This window comes from Rattus norvegicus, chromosome 2, assembly GCF_036323735.1.
Source record: "Rattus norvegicus strain BN/NHsdMcwi chromosome 2, GRCr8, whole genome shotgun sequence".
NCBI lineage: Eukaryota > Metazoa > Chordata > Mammalia > Rodentia > Muridae > Rattus > Rattus norvegicus.
Genome location: NC_086020.1, coordinates 251,467,985 through 251,482,329, shown reverse-complemented (window position 1 = coordinate 251,482,329; position 14,345 = coordinate 251,467,985). Strand labels below are relative to the sequence as shown.

General features: G+C 41.4%; 1 long non-coding RNA gene across 1 annotated transcript in view; it reads left to right on the top strand.

Moving 5' to 3' along the window:
• Positions 1-1,827, top strand: part of LOC102556878 (uncharacterized) — a 70,851-nt gene extending 69,024 nt beyond the window's left edge. The window contains exon 3 of the long non-coding RNA XR_591425.4: positions 1,022-1,827. This is a non-coding gene — a long non-coding RNA (uncharacterized LOC102556878). The remainder of the gene's footprint in view (positions 1-1,021) is intronic.
• The last annotated feature ends 12,518 nt before the right edge of the window (positions 1,828-14,345 follow it).

The window sequence follows — 14,345 nt, the reverse complement described above, 5'->3', positions numbered from 1 at the left end:
CTTTAAATGCTGTACATTCCTCTCAATAAATAGACCTTGAGAAGGACACAGCTTTGTCTCTTTCTCGCCCGTTCTCCCGCAGGAATGGGTCCCCCTCGACCCCCACAAATAACTGGGTCCCCACTGGCAGGGGCAAGTGGTGCCCACTTGGCCCAGGGCACCTTCTCTATGCCCCTTAAACTTGTCCAAAAAGCACATGAGTTACAGCACCTTAATGCACAAACCCTTATGATTAAATATAAGATCACTGGTGAACAGGCTCGCCATAGTCCGTAATTGCAAAGGCTGCATGACCCTACTGCCTGACCCCCACTTAGGGGTCAACCCCCGTGGGCTGGTTCCTGGAGAGCTCTGGCAAATGGATGTCACCCATCTTCCCTCCTTTGGTAAATTAAAATATATTCATGTCACTATTGATACCCTTAGCAGCTTTATCTATGCATCCCTGCAGACAGGGGAGGCCACCAAACATGTTATAAGTCATTTTCTGGCTTGCCTCACAGTTTTACCTCAACCTAATATTGTTAAAACAGATAATGGACCTAGATATAGTAGCTCTAATTTTAAAGACTTTTGTTCTCAACTCGGAATTAAACATGTCTCGGGCAATCCTTATAATCCTCAGGGACAGGGTATAGTTGAAAGAGCTCACCAAACCCTTAAAAATATGATCCATAAATTACAGTCAAATGGGGGAATATTATTCCCCCTCCCTGGTAATCACAAAAATTTATAAATCATGCACTCTTTGTCCTTAGCTACATGGACAAGGATGGAAAAACTTCAGCAGACCGCCTGTGGCACCCCCATAATTCTTATCATTATGCACCAGTCCTATGGAAGGACCCATTAACATCCCAATGATATGGCCCTGATCCGGTCCTCATTTGGGGACATGGATCAGCCTGCATTTATGATTCAAAGACTGGGGGCGCCCGTTGGCTACCCGAGCGCCTTGTTAAGGCCTTTAACCCACCCAGGGGACAACCCTGAGGGAAAGTCTAACTATGCTTAATTACAGATCATGCTGACCATGTTCCCCTTCATCTGCATCCCTGGAAGCATCATCACATCTGCCCTTGCTACATCGCCTCACCAGATCTTCAACTATACCTGGGTGATTCTTAATGGCACCGGAGATGTGGTGTCTGACAACTCCACCACCGCTGCACGAATTCCCTGCCCCATTCTTGAGTTCCTGCAGTTCTGGGAAAGAGGTACCTCCACTCGTACAAAGAGAGAACCCATCACTGCCGGGACTCTTGCAATACTCCTAGGCCTGTCAGCTGTGGGGACAGGAACTGGGGTTGCCTCCCTGATCACCTCCCAACAGAGTTATCATCAGCTCAGTGCCGCCATAGACAGGGACATCAGTGAGCTTCAACAAGGAATAACCTATCTTAAAGATTCAGTCGCTTCCTTGGCTGAGGTTGTTCTACAAAATAGAAGGGGATTAGATCTTCTCTTTCTCCAACAGGGAGGGCTCTGTGCGGCCCTCAAGGAGGAGTGTTGCTTTTATGCTGATAAGACAGGATTAGTAGAAAACAGCCCACAAAAAGTTAGAGAAAGTCTACAAAAGAGACAAAGAGAAAGAGAAAAGAGTGAAGTCTGGTATAAAAATTGGTTTTCTGGGGGGCTGGAGAGATGGCTCAGTGGTTAAAAGCACTGTCTGCTCTTCCAGAGGTCCTGAGTTCAATTCCCAGCAACCACATGGTGGCTCACAACCATCTGTAATGAGATCTGATGCCCTCTTCTGGTGTGTCTGAAGACAGTGACAGTGTACTCACATACATACAGTAAATAAATAAAATCTTTAAAAAAAAAAAATTGGTTTTCTGCCTCTCCCCTGCTCACCACTCTTCTACCCAGTATCCTGGGTCCCTTTATAGGACTCCTGCTACTTGTTTCCTTTGGTACATGGGTGCTTAGAAAGTTAACTGATTTTATCAAGGCCCAGGTGGATTCGGCTACCAAGCAGGTCTCAGTCCATTACCACTGCCTCCATTGTGAGGAGGCTGAGACCCCTTGGGTCGCCCGTGGCTGGCCTCAACTTCTCTACCCTAAATACAGCCTATAACTCAGGTTGGAAAATCAGTCGCTGGTGGAAGCGTCAGTGACGGGAATATTATGGTGCCACATACCAGGTGCACACCTCACCTCTGTGAAGTAACCCTACGACGGGATTAGCACGGGTCCATGATCTGGGTTGCCCACTCTCACAAAACACACACGTATAGCCCAGAATGGTGTGTTAAAGCGGAAGATTGTTCCTAGCCATTGGGGTGCAGTCCTAACCACAAGAGTGGCTCGCCATAGCCGAGCTGGGCACTCTGTGAAGGCATGTCTGATCTATCTCAGACCACTACTTCCACCCTGGTGGAAATCATGAAACCTAAGTGAGAGTGCCAGACGTGGGGGCAACCTGTCTAGCCTAAGACATGGGGCTTCACCGACCAGGTGCTGGTTGTGAATGCACACCATATAGACAGACCTTCCTGCCACTGATAGTTAAGGAAAGGTGGAGATGTTGGGGACCGGGACTGGACTGCCGGACTAGGCACCCTGCCCTGAGCAGATTCCTGAGAAGGACTTGACCTTTTCAAAGAAAGAACATGTCCCTGGAAGACTGTTGCCTCTTTGTCTAAGGAGTTTAATGATTCACATTATGTCCTTGGGCACTTCCTAGTACTCCCCATGCCCTAAGCTTAAATTCCTGCTTCAGAGCTTTAAATGCTGTACATTCCTCTCAATAAACAGACCTTGACAAGGACACTGCTTGGTCTCGCTCCTCTTTCTCGCCCGTTCTCCTAAAGGTATGGGTCCCCCTCGACCCCCACAAATAACTGGGTCCCTGCTGGTGGGAGCAGGGTAGGGCTGGGAGAATAGGCTTTTGGAGTCTCAAAACCCATCCCCTGTGATATAATTCCTCCAAACAAGGCCATACCTTCTAAACATCCCCAATAGTCCAACAACTTCAAACCAGACATTCAAATACATGAGCTTATGGGGACCATCATCATTCAAATTATTACAGTGACCCCACTTACTGATTGTATTTAAAGGTTGCTTTCCAGAAAGAATTCTGTACTGGGTATGTAGCCAGGGGTGCCATGGGTTTGGGGAGAGGATGGAACTTATTACTAATATTGAACTAAACAGATAGAAGGCCAAACTGCCTTCTAAATATTTATATTTACATCCTTAGACTAGAGCTACCATCTGGCTTGGCCAGATAATTTTCTAGCAGTGGATAATAGTTAATTCAGAGACTCTTTTTTTAAAAATTATTCTTCTCTCATAACTGTTCAAAATACTGAGAATAAATGACCACTGAGCGCTCAACTCTAAAAGGGACATCTATCTCACCTCCTGCAAAACACAGGGAAAATGGACAGAAAAACAGACAGAAATATTCTAAGAGTGGAGGATGAGGAAGAGTCCTTCGAAACCCTGTCTTCTGGATCTGATAAGCCTGAGGCAATCATCACATATAATGTAACCTGTATACCTAGGGCTGATGTACCATTCTAGAAGAGGGGGCAGAAAGAGTTTAAGGGTTAGAGAACCAAGATGTCTGCTTTAAGATAATGTCTTTTATGTATAATAGGAAAGCACCCATGAAATCTCAACAATGTGATCACTTTAACAACATGTGAATAATGGCAACGCTAGTTGATATGTCAAAGTGGATAGGGAAAATTTCACAGGGTCCCCTCCTAGATAAAGTACTACAGAAAATTAATGGTTGCTGGGAAGTGGAGATCCAATTTTCTTCAAGGATGAGCCTCATGATAAATCTAGTCCCAAGTGGTCAGCTTTAAAAACAGCAACATCAGGATATATATTCAATAATAAGAAAGTCATGCATTTGAGAGGGACTAGAGAGGGCATGGGAGGAGTTGGAGGGGAAGTAGGAGGGTTAGAAATGGTGTGCACACATCAAAACAATCATCCACCATGATCAAGTAGGCTTCATCCCAGGCATGCAGGGATGGTTTAATATACGGAAAACCATCAACGTGATCCATTATATAAACAAACTGAAAGAACAGAACCACATGATCATTTCATTAGATGCTGAGAAAGCATTTGACAAAATTCAACACCCCTTCATGATAAAAGTCCTGGAAAGAATAGGAATTCAAGGCCCATACCTAAACATAGTAAAAGCCATATACAGCAAACCAGTTGCTAACATTAAACTAAATGGAGAGAAACTTGAAGCAATCCCACTAAAATCAGGGACTAGACAAGGCTGCCCACTCTCTCCCTACTTATTCAATATAGTTCTTGAAGTTCTAGCCAGAGCAATCAGACAACAAAAGGAGATCAAAGGGATACAGATCGGAAAAGAAGAGGTCAAAATATCACTATTTGCAGATGATATGATAGTATATTTAAGTGATCCCAAAAGTTCCACCAGAGAACTACTAAAGCTGATAAACAACTTCAGCAAAGTGGCTGGGTATAAAATTAACTCAAATAAATCAGTTGCCTTCCTCTATACAAAAGAGAAACAAGCCGAGAAAGAAATTAGGGAAACGACACCCTTCATAATAGACCCAAATAATATAAAGTACCTCGGTGTGACTTTAACCAAGCAAGTAAAAGATCTGTACAATAAGAACTTCAAGTCACTGAAGAAAGAAATTGAAGAAGACCTCAGAAGATGGAAAGATCTCCCATGCTCATGGATTGGCAGGATTAATATAGTAAAAATGGCCATTTTACCAAAAGCAATCTACAGATTCAATGCAATCCCCATCAAAATACCAATCCAATTCTTCAAAGAGTTAGACAGAACAATTTGCAAATTCATCTGGAATAACAAAAAACCCAGGATAGCTAAAGCTATCCTCAACAATAAAAGGACTTCAGGGGGAATCACTATCCCTGAACTCAAGCAGTATTACAGAGCAATAGTGATAAAAACTGCATGGTATTGGTACAGAGACAGACAGATAGACCAATGGAATAGAATTGAAGACCCAGAAATGAACCCACACACCTATGGTCACTTGATTTTTGACAAAGGAGCCAAAACCATCCAATGGAAAAAAGATAGCATTTTCAGCAAATGGTGCTGGTTCAACTGGAGGGCAACATGTAGAAGAATGCAGATCGATCCATGCTTATCACCCTGTACAAAGCTTAAGTCGAAGTGGATCAAGGACCTCCACATCAAACCAGACACACTCAAACTAATAGAAGAAAAACTAGGGAAGCATCTGGAACACATGGGCACTGGAAAAAATTTCCTGAACAAAACACCAATGGCTTATGCTCTAAGATCAAGAATTGACAAATGGGATCTCATAAAACTGCAAAGCTTCTGTAAGGCAAAGGACACTGTGGTTAGGACAAAACGGCAACCAACAGATTGGGAAAAGATCTTTACCAACCCTACAACAGATAGAGGCCTTATATCCAAAATATACAAAGAACTCAAGAAGTTAGACCGCAGGGAAACAAATAACCCTATTAAAAAATGGGGTTCAGAGCTAAACAAAGAATTCACAGCTGAGGAATGCCGAATGGCTGAGAAACACCTAAAGAAATGTTCAACATCTTTAGTCATAAGGGAAATGCAAATCAAAACAACCCTGAGATTTCACCTCACACCAGTGCGATTGGCTAAGATCAAAAACTCAGGTGACAGCAGATGCTGGCGAGGTTGTGGAGAAAGAGGAACACTCCTCCATTGTTGGTGGGATTGCAGACTGGTAAAACCATTCTGGAAATCAGTCTGGAGGTTCCTCAGAAAATTGGACATTGAACTGCCTGAGGATCCAGCTATACCTCTCTTGGGCATATACCCAAAAGATGCCTCAACATATAAAAGAGACACGTGCTCCACTATGTTCATCGCAGCCTTATTTATAATAGCCAGAAAATGGAAAGAACCCAGATGCCCTTCAACAGAGGAATGGATACAGAAAATGTGGTACATCTACACAATGGAATACTACTCAGCTATCAAAAACAACGAGTTTATGAAATTCGTAGGCAAATGGTTGGAACTGGAAAATATCATCCTGAGTGAACTAACCCAATCACAGAAAGACATACATGGTATGCACTCATTGATAAGTGGCTATTAGCCCAAATGCTTGAATTACCCTAGATCCCTTGAACAAACGAAACTCAAGACGGATGATCAAAATGTGAATGCTTCACTCCTTCTTTAAATGAGGAAAAAGAATACCCTTGGCAGGGAAGGGAGAGGCAAAGATTAAAACAGAGACTGAAGGAACACCCATTCAGAGCCTGTCCCACATTTGGCCCATACATATACAGCCACCCAATTGGACTAGATGGATGAAGCAAAGAAGTGCAGACCGACAGGAGCCGGATGTAGATCGCTCCTGAGAGACACAGCCAGAATACAGCAAATACAGAGGCGAATGCCAGCAGCAAACCACTGAACCGAGAATAGGTCCCCTATTGAAGGAATCAGAGAAAGAACTGGAAGAGCTTAAAGGGGCTCGAGACCCCAAAAGTACAACAATGCCAAGCAACCAGAGCTTCCAGGGACTAAGCCACTACCTAAAGACTATACATGGACTGACCCTGGACTCTGACCCCATAGGTAGCAATGAATATCCTAGTAAGAGCACCAGTGGAAGGGGAAGCCCTGGGTCCTGCTAAGACTGAACCCCCAGTGAACTAGTCTATGGGGGGAGGGCGGCAATGGTGGGAGGGTTGGGAGGGGAACACCCATAAGGAAGGGGAGGGGGGAGGGGGATGTTTGCCCGGAAACCGGGAAAGGGAATAACACTCGAAATGTATATAAGAAATACTCAAGTTAATAAAAAAAAAAAAAAAAAAAAAAAACAAAAAAAAAAAAAAAAAAGAAATGGTGTGCATACAGCAAAAGTGTAAGAAATACACACACACACACACACACACACACACACACACACACACATATCAAAACAAAGTGATTCATTGAAGGCATTTCTGGAATTGGCCTGACCCTAGGGACTCATTAAAAGCCCAAAGGCATAAAAAAGTGCAAATTTGAAAACTTTCCTTAAAAAATGTTTGTTTTCATTACATTTTTTGTTCATTTTGTGTGTATGTGGCCATAAGTGCCTGCTTTTGGAGTTATAAAAGATTTTGTTCTCTCTTTTTATCTCATTGGACTCAGGATTGAACTGAGATCATCATGCTTAGCAGAAAGCACCTTTACCTGCTAAACCGTTTCACATTCCCTGAAAGACTTTCCTTTGAGAAGAGGGCATCTTGCTTACACATGGCCTTTACCATATTTCAATTTAATATTTCAGAATTGGAATGGCTTCAAATAATGACAGAAGGGACGCATGTGAAAAATGTACATAGCATATGTGAGATGAAGGTCATTGGTACAATGAACTCCAAATGAGGTGTAGCTAGAGATTGGGTTGTTCATCCCTGGCAGTGGGCATCTTCCTGGATGATAGCACCGTTAAAGGAGATAATTTCAAGTGGGAACATCTCAGTTACAAGTAGAAAATACTCAAGCCTTTGTTAGAAGGTTTTCCAATATGCAGATCCTGTGTCACTAGATCCTGTGGCTTCAGCAGATGGCCTAGAGTTTCCTCTCACCTCTAACTGTAGAAAGTGGCTTTTTATTCATGGAAATAGGAGGTGGCTGTCAGGGGATACATGTGCCATGTTGTCCCCATTCCTACAGACCAGACAAGCCTCCCTGGTTTCAGAGAAAAGAACCTGTAGGAGCTATAAAATAGCTTAGTAAAACTAAGCATCCCAAAATCTGTTCTCATTTCTAATTTAGAATGCACAGACTTGTGTGGTGACTCATACCTTTGAAAAGCTCAGATTAAATAGGGGTGATCTCAACAGTGATTCACTGATGGAATCTGGAAAATGAGTCATCTCACTTATGGGCTTGTCCTTGGGAGTCACCAGGCTTAGAGGTCTTTAATACTATCTAAAGAGATTGCTGCTCTCAAGGAAAGAATGAGCCCTCCTGTGGTAGCATTTTGGTAACTACACATAGTCGTTCAAAACATTTTTTTTTTTTAAAAAACAGCATCATTTTGTTTAATTCCTTTTATACTCATCTATAGTTTGAAAAATGCTTCTGTGTTGTGGTGCCTCTTGTTAATAAATTATGGAAAGAATGATGTATTTAGCACCAAAGTAGATATGCATTCAGTGAACAACAAATATGATTCCCTATTCTGTAATCTCTGGAACTATTTTATTTTTTCTCCCCAGAATCTGTTAGTAAGAACTAACAATTCCTTCGAAAATTAGATGGTTTTGAACTAACTTTATATAGAATTTAGAGAAAATAATTAAAAGTAAAGAGGGTTTATAATATAAAAGATCCCCAGATATCAATAATTAGTGTATCCCAGTAACAGTTCTATGTGGAAGTAAGATATATACCTATCCCCAAAAATGGTTGTGGTGATTCACCTGTGCAATTCAGCGTGCAGATAGAGGTGTAAGGATTTTAACTTTGAGGCTAATGGGGACTGCATAGCAAGTCAAAGCCAACCCTAGTACATAGTGAATACCCTGTTTCAGAACCAAACCGAACCAAACCAAACCAAACCAAACCAAACCAAATCAAACCAAAACCATGCAAAACCCTAAGGGATGGGTTGATAAGATGATTCAGTCAGTAAAGGCAATTGATGCTAAACCTGATGACTTGAATTTGATCTCTGAAACCTGCATGATTATTCCTAGATGTTTGACTTTCACACATGCCCTGTGGTATGCATCTGTATCCTTACTCACATATATAATAAATGTGAAAAGAAGGAAAGAAGGAAAAAAGGCTTAAGATATATCTCAGTGACAGAATGCTAACCTAGCTTACACTAAGCTCCAAGTTTGAGCACTAGCACTGAAAAACAACAAAACAAAACAAAAACAAAACCGAAAACAGTGCCCTAAAGATATATCTAAAAAAAGACTACGCCATTTGTCCAAATAAGTGTTTATTTTTGTACACAGCATTCTTGTGATGGTTAATCTTCATAGTCAACTGCCTATGTTTAAGATCACTTAGGAAATGCACCTCTGAAGAGAACTGTGAAGAAATGTTCAGAGACTGAAGAAGAAAGAACACTTTGAGTGTGGGCAGCATCATTCTATATATTGAAGTCCCTGAGTGAATAAAAAAGGCAAAGGCAAGCAGAGCAACAGCATTTCATCTATCTCTGCCTCTAGGTTGAGTGCACAGGGTGACAAACAGGCTCGCACACTAACCACATGTTCCTCACCATGACGGATTCTATTTTCTCAAGCCATGAGCCAAAATAAACTCCCTTTTAAGTGGCTTTTGTCAGGTATTCTGTTGAAGCAATGAGAAAAGTAACTATTAGAAGTCCTCTGAGTTTTGCTAGTAACTTTGGTACTCACAATAGCAGTCTATATAAATGTTCATTTCCAGTAAATCTGATATGTTTGTAACCTCATTCTCAGCTTTTAGGGTTTATAGCCAATATTTGTTTTTCCAGAAACTTGTATAAACATCTATCTATTAATATTTTATCTTTATAACTTAGGTGGTCAGTACTTACTTGTTATCATTATTTCTATTTTTCTGCAAAGGGAAACCAAAACTTAGAAATGTTAACTAAATTATGAAATTCACCCAATTTAAAAAACAACCCAACATTGAAACTCACTTTCCTATCACTCATCATGGACCTTTGTGTTTTTCTTATCCATTTTAAGCACCCTGACTCTGGGTGTCATGTTTAGTTATTCAGTTTTTTTCTTATGGTAGACCCTGCTCACAGCTGACAGCATGTTTCAAACTATCAGATAAGCTTACTGTCTGCTTCAATCCCTCCAATATCAATATTGCTTAGAATAAAGTCCAAACCCCTGTTATGTTTCTGCTTATTCAATGATCTCATTTTTACTATTTCTCATCTGCCCACCATATTTCAATGCCATTGTTCTTCTTCCTCTCCCTGGGACTCAGCAACTACTCCATACCTCCCAGCCAGACTCCCCCAGAACTCCCAGGAACTAAACTACCAACCAAAGAATACATATGGAGGCTTCACTTGCATATGTAGCAGAGGATGGCCTTATTTGGCATCAAAGGGAAGGGAGGCATTTGGTTCTGTGAAGGCTTGATGTCCCAATGTAGGGGAATGCCAGAGCAGTGAAGTGGGAATGGGTGGGTAGGTGGGAGAGCACCCTCATGAAGCAGGGGAGGGGGATGAGATAGGGGATTTCCAGAGGGGAAACCAAGAAGGGAGATAACATTTGAAATGTAAATAAACAAAATAGCCAATAAAAAAACTAAAAACTGGTTCAAATTCCTGACTCAAAAGAAATGCCTAGTGCCTTCTGGGCCTGCTGAGCACAGGGACCTAGGAGCAGTAGGGGCAGGGCCCTTCCGGTTGCTGCCCTCATGGAGAGCTGAAAGCCAGCCCTGAGGAGCAACTTCAGGCCAGAGACCAGAGGTAAGACCAACTTTTCTGCTTCAAGTGACCTGCCTGGTAGACTCAGGACACACAAAGGCAGAATTCCTCTGGGACCGGGCACTTCCAGTTTCTAGCTGGCGCCAGAACCTTGCTGGTCCCTGACCACAACTCCCTGCTCCCAAACTCCGTGGAAGAGAGAGAGCCGATCACCCAGAAGTTCGGGAAATCCTGAGACTGCAGGGCAGGAGAGACTGCCACTTCTGCCCACCTTTGCCCACATCCCTGGCCAAAGATGAAACTGCATGGTGCCTCTGGACACAGGAATACAGGAGCAGCCAAGCTTCAGGAGCCCTGTAGCCCATCCTGACTGTGCCTAGATCTGAACTGAACCCGTCAAACAGCTTACTGCACTCAAATCCCATGGGGGCTGGGGGTGAGTGGGAGAGCTAGACCTTCAGAGGGGCAGACACTCCTGGTAAACCAGAGACTATTCTCTGCCCACATAAAACACCTTATGCCATCTGTGCCCCCTAGGGACCTAGGAGAAGTAGGGGCAGGACCCTTCTGGTTCCTGCCCACAGGAAGAGCTAAAAGCCAGCGGACAGGAACGACTAGACACCTGAGAGCAGAACACTCTGTTTCCATAACTGGCTGAAAGAAAACAGGGAAATAGGTTTACAGCACTTCTGACACACAGGCCTACAGAATGGTCAAGCCACTGTCAGAAACAGCAAGACAAGCTAACAGCAGAGACAACCTGATTGCGAGAGGCAAGCACAGGAACCCAAGAACCAGAAACCAAGACTACTTGGCACCATCAGAGCCCACTTCTCCCACCAAAGCAAAGGGTGGATATCCAAACACACCAGAAAAGCAAGATCTAGATTTAAAATCACATTTTATCATGATGATGCAGGACTTTAAGAAGGTCATAAATAGCTCCCTTAAGGAAATACAGGACAGCACAAGTAAACAACTAGAAGCCCTTAAAGAGGAAACACAAAAATCCCTTAAAGAACTACTGGAAAAAACAACAAACAGGAGAAGGAAATGAACAAAACCATCCAGGAGTTAAAAATGGAAATAGAAACAATAAAGAAAGCACAAAGGGAGACAACCCTGAATATAGAAAACCAAAGGAAGAGACAAGGAGTCATAGACACAAGCATCACCAATAGAATACAAGAGATGGAAGAGAGAATCTCAGGAGTAGAAGATACCATAGAAAACATCAACACAACTGTCAAAGATAATGTAAAGCACAAAAATCTCCTAGCCCAAAACATACAGGAAATCCAGGACACAATGAGAAGATCAAACCTAAGGATAATAGGTATAGAAGAAAGTGAAGATTCCCAACTTAAAGGGCCAGTAAATACCTTCAGCAAAATCATAGAAGAAAACTTCACTAACCTAAAGAAAGAGATGCCCATAAACATACAAGAAACCTATAGAACTCCAAATAGATTGGACCACAAGAGATATTCCTCCTGTCACATAGTAGTTAAAACACCAAATACACAAAACAAAGAAAGAATATTAAAAGTAATAAGGGAAAAAGGTCAAGTAACATATAAAGGCAGACCTATAAGAATTTTACCAGACTTCTCACCAGAGACTTTGAAATCCAGAAGATCCTGGACAGATGTCATACAGACCCTAAGAGAACACAAATGCCAGCCCAAGTTTATGTATCCAGCAAAACTTTCGATTAGCATAGATGGAGAAACCAAGCTATTTTATGAGAAAACCAAATTTACACAATATCTTTCTACAAATCCAGCCCTACAAAGGAAAATAGATGGAAAACTCCAACACAAGGAGAGAAACTATACCATACAGAAAGCAAGAATATAATTTCCTTGCAATGAAACCAAAAGAGACAAACATAATTTCACCTCTAACAATGAAAATAACAGGAAGCGATGATCACTATTCCTTAGTATCTCTCAACATCAACGAACTCAATTACCCAATAAAAGACATAGACTAACAGAATAGATACATAAAAAGGACCCAGAACTTTGCTGCATGCAGGAAACACCCCTTGGAGACAAAGACAGACACTACCTCAGAGTAAATGACTGAAAAACAACTTTCCAAGCAAATGGCCTGAAGAAATGAACAGGAGTTGCCTTTCTAATATCAAATAAAATTGACTTTCAACCAAAAGTCATTAAAAAAGATGAGGAAGGACACTTCATAGTCATCAAGGAAAAATCCACCAAGATTAACTCTCAATCCTAAATATCTATGCTCCAAATGCAAGGGTACCTACATTCATATAAGAAACCTTACTAAAGCTCAAAGCACACATTGCACTTCACACAATAATAGTAGGAGATTTCAACACCCCACTCTCATCAATGGACAGATTATGTAAACAGAAATTAAACAGAGATTGAGAGAAAGTAACAGAAGTTATGAACCAAATGGATTTAACAGATATTTATAGAACATTCCATCTTAAAACAAAAGAATATACCTTTTTCTCAGCACCTCATGGAACCTTCTCCAAAATTGACCATATAATCAGTCACAAAACAGGCCCCAACAAACACAGGAAGATAATCCCATGCATCCTATCAGATCACCACATACTAAGACTGGTCTTCAATAACAACAATAATGACAGAAAGCCCACATATGCTTGGAAGTTGAACAATGCTCTACTCAATGACAACTTGGTCAAGGAAGAAATAAAGAAAGAAATTAAAGACTTCTTAGAATTTAATGAAAATGAAGATACAATATAACCAAACTTATGGGACACAATGAAAGCTGTGCTAAGAGGAAAACTCATAGCTCCGAGTACCTGCAAAAAGAAACAGGAGAGAGCATATGTCAGCAGCTTGATAGCACACCTAAAAGCTCTAGAACAAAAAGAAATAAATAAACCCAAGAGGAGCAGAAGGCAGGAAATAATCAAACTCAGAGCTGAAATCAACCAAGTAGAAACAAAAAGGAGTATACAAAGAATCAACAACACCAGGAGCTGGTTCTTTGAGAAAATCAACAAGATAGATAAACCCTTAGCCAGACAAACCAGAGGACACAGAGAGTGTATCCAAATTAACAAAATCAGAAATGAAAAGGGAGACCTAACAAGAGAATTTGTAGAAATTAAAAAAATCATAAGATCCTATTACAAAAGCCTATATTCAACAAAACTGGAAAACCTGGAGGAAATGGACAATTTTCTAGACAGATATCAGGTACCAAAGTTAAATCAGGAATAAATAAACCATCTTAACAAACCCATAACTCCTAAAGAAGTAGAAGCAGTTATTAAAAATCTCCCAACCAAAGCCCTTGGTCCTGACAAAACTGAACACCCAGTGAATATGATTGTTGGGGGGAGGTGGTAATGGGGGGAAGATGGGGAGGGGAACATACATGTAGAAGGGGAGTGGGAGGGGTTAGGGGGATGCTGGCCTGGAAACCGGGAAAGGGAATAACAATCGAAATGTAAATAAGAAATATCCAAGTTAATAAAGATGGAAAAAAAAGTCTCCCAACCAAAAAGATCCCAGGTCCAGATGGGTTCAGTGCAGAATTCTATCAGACCTTCATAGAATACCTCATACCTACCCTGGCAAACTATTACACAAAATAGAAACAGATGAAGCACTACCAAATTCCTTCTATGAAGCCACAATTACTCTTATACTGAAACCATACAAAGACCGAACAAAGAAAGAGAACTTCTGATCAATTTTCCTTATGAATACTGACACAAAAAATACTCAATAAAATTCTTGCAAACCGAATCAAAGAAGACATCAAAACGATCATCTATCATGATCAACTAGGCTTCATTCCAGGGATACAGGGATGGTTTAATATACGAAAATCCATCGATGTAATCCACTATATAAACAAACTCGAAGATAAGAACCACATGGTCATTTCATTAGATGCTGAGAAAGCATTTGACAA